The sequence below is a fragment of the Chionomys nivalis genome, unplaced genomic scaffold (assembly GCF_950005125.1).
Source record: "Chionomys nivalis unplaced genomic scaffold, mChiNiv1.1 scaffold_29, whole genome shotgun sequence".
Lineage (NCBI taxonomy): Eukaryota > Metazoa > Chordata > Mammalia > Rodentia > Cricetidae > Chionomys > Chionomys nivalis.
The window spans coordinates 161,880-165,317 of record NW_026646888.1 but is presented as its reverse complement, the minus strand read 5'-3'; positions in this window follow the sequence as shown (position 1 = coordinate 165,317).

Here is a 3,438-nt window from a genome sequence, read left to right as displayed (position 1 = left end):
CTCATGTTTCTCATCCCATTTCCCCTTTGCCCCATGCCACCTCACCGGCAAGTTCCCAGTTTTTGCCCTGCAATCTTGTCTACTTCCCCTCTCCAGGCAGGTGACTATACGATTTTCTTTGGGTTCACTTTCTTATTTAGCTTCTCTAGGATCACACATTATATACTCAATGTCCTTTATTTATGGCTAGAAACCGATTATGAGTGGGTACATCCCATGTTCCTCTTTTTGGGTCTAGGATACCTCACTCAGGATAGTGTTTTCTATTTCCATCCATTTGCACGGAAAATTCGAGAAGTCATTGTTTTTACTGCTTAGTAGTACTCTAATATGTATATATTCCAGTTTGTAAACAAAGGCCTTACCTTGCTTGGTGCAGGCAGGCTCGTGAAACAAAGGAAGTCTCGCCTGCCTACTTGCCCTGAGGATTTGCCACCAGCACCAGACAGACTGAGCTGGATGGTGTTATGTGCCCAAAGAGGAAAGGGGGCAGAAGGAAGAAGGGTTCTGGATGCAAACTGGGTGGGACAAGAAGATTAAGCAGTATGCAGGGTGTAGAGCCCCTACAGGGAGCCCAGGGAGTATAGGGTGGGGGATGAGGAACTTCAGAGTTCCCTGTCCAGGGCGGCTTCTGCCGCCGCCGGTCAGGTCACAAACTCACCCCGCTGCTGTCTCTCCTCGTGCCTAGATCAGATCTCCATGCAGGTTGGGAGTTTGTAAACAAAGGCCTTACCTTGATTGGTGCAGGCAGGCTGGAGAAACAAAGGAAGTCTCGCCTGCCTACTTGCCCTGAAGATTTGCCCCCAGCACCAGACAGACTGAGCTGGATGGTGTTACGTGCCCAAAGAGGAAAGGGGGCAGAAGGAAGAAGGGTTCTGGGTGCAAGCTGGGTGGGACAAGAAGAGAGAGGCAGTATGCAGGGTGTAGAGCCCCTGCAGGGAGCCCAGGGAGTATAGGGTGGGGGATGAGGAACTTCAGAGTTCCCTGTCCAGGGCTGCTTCCGCCGCCGCTGGTCAGGTCACCAATGAAAATGAAATAAATTGTAAAAAATTTAATCCAAATCCTCTAACAATATAGTCACGAAAAACAACTAAAACATATAGGGTCATGTGATAGTTCCTGAACTTTCTTTTATGTTGCTACTTAACAATGTTCCCATAAAATAAAAGGCTTCGTAATTCATGCACAAGCACAGAACCAGAAGAAAAAGTGTTCAGTAATAATAATGAGAAAATCTGGGGAGTATGCATAACATGTTTAAATTATAACATATACATTACTAAAGCCAAGAGGCCAGAAAATTAAACACCAAAATCCAGTTGCTACAAATACATTACTAGTGCTAGACACGTGGCTCAATTAATGGGATGTTCACCTAATAGGCAGCAAGCCGTAGGTACAAACCCGATCATGGCATAAGACTAAGCACAGTGGTCCTAGACGGTAATCCCGGCACTTAGGAAGTGTGCGTTTGATGAAGTTGAGAAGTTCAAGGGTTTTCTCAACTATCCGGCAAGTATGATCACAGCCTGAGATACAGGAAACTACATCTACCATGTAAAAAATTAAAATGTTTTACACCGAGAATTAACATATTAATCACAGTAAACTAAATTTATGGTACTAACTAAGTTATTTATTGTATAATACAACAGCAACTGAAAACCACAAGCAACTCAAAACAACACGGATGCTGCTATGATAAGGAATCATGCATAAACTTTGGTCCTAAATACTCAATTCAGCAGCCAGATTTCCTAACAGACGAGAACAGAACATTTCCCGTCACTAAAAGCCAAACAGTAATAGCCACACATTTAGGAGAGGATTAGTGAGGGTCCCTGGGCTTTTATAAAGGACTATGAAATGAAAATCACTGGCCTTCCACAACACAAGAAAACAGGGAATGAGAGGAGCATGATTATGATACAAAGAGGACAGGGGAGCAATTGTGTGAAAGAACTGGCAAAAAAAAAAGGGCGGGGCGGAGAGCTAAAAGGCCACTGGGGATTCAACTCAGTGGTAAAGCATTGTTGCTTTATGTAGTTCAAACTTTAGCACCGGAAAAGAGAAAAAAAAAGGTAAAGGAGAGCGAGGTACAGATGACTAAGGACAGTTATTTCCAGGAGATAGGACACTGAGAAAACTTGCTTGAAACTAACAATGGAGCCTGGAGAAGAAAGCTGTGCAAGTAAAGCTAAAAGCAAAGGTCCCAGGCCTTCGGTCACTCTTTCCTGGGACAAGTCTCCCCATGAAATGATTAGTGATGCCTTCTGGAGGGAGGAATGCGGACCCAATGCTGTGCAAGGACTGGTAAAGCAATTTTCCATTCAGACTGAAGGGAGACCCGAAAGCGCCACAGGAAAGGACCAGGAGGAACTGGTTCTAGGACACCAGGAAACTGTGGGGATTCAAAATTGGTCTTGGTGGACAATTTTCAACAGGAAGTATAGCATATGGTAATCCCCAACTAAGGCAGAACCAAAGTAGTGAAGAATCTGTGGGCTGGGCACAGTTCAGTGGAAAAGAGCTTGCCTGGCACACTGGGTTCTATTCCCAGTGCCACAAAAAAAGGAAGAGTAGGAGGAGGAGAAGGAGGAGGAGGAGGAGGAGAAGGAGGAGGAGGAGGAGGTGGACAAAGACAAGGAGGACTAGGAATACTAGGAGGAGGACAAGGACTAGGACCAGGGAGGCAGAGTCTGGGATGGGAACTAGAAACCCGGTTTCCCTCCCCCGTGACCTTGGACAAGTCACTTCACTTCCCCAAGACCTCTGCTACTGGACAACAGTAACTGTGTCCCAGCGGTAGGACTGCTCAATGGCTTCCATAGTGGTATTAGCACAGCAATTCGCACAATGCCTTCTGCTCTGTGTAACAAGTGCAAGGTAATTAACCAGGTCCATTCTGATGGGTCTACAGGCAATGCTGGTGGAAGCTCTCAGAGAAGGAGGCAGGGCAGGGAGAAGGAGCAGGTCCAGGAGCTGGCAAGGTCCCGGGGCTACAGTTGGGTGAGGTCGTCCTCACGAACTGAGCTCTCAGGTGAAAGAAGGTGGGAGAACTCTCCCCCAGGAATGACATCACCAGGATGCTCTCATCCCTGCATGCAGAGATGGTGCCCGCACCTGACTGAAGAGCTACTGCCTGAAAGTAGCTGTGGCCCAACAGAGCCAAGCCTCACCCTCTCTCCAGACAGGCTCCCAGCAGAGCCTAGCCCAGGATGCCGGACACCTAGGGCTCTCCCCTCTGCCAGCTGCTGCACCCCGCCTGCTCCCGCTGGCCCTGGCCCCGCCCCTGTACCTGAGCATGGGCCAGATACAGGCCATGTCTGTGCTCTAGATGTCCCTCAGGATCTGCTCATGCACCGCGGTGGTCTCCAGGCTCTCCTCCGCCATCTTTGCCTGTTCCATCGCATGGCAAGGCCGCATGGCCCTCGCTCA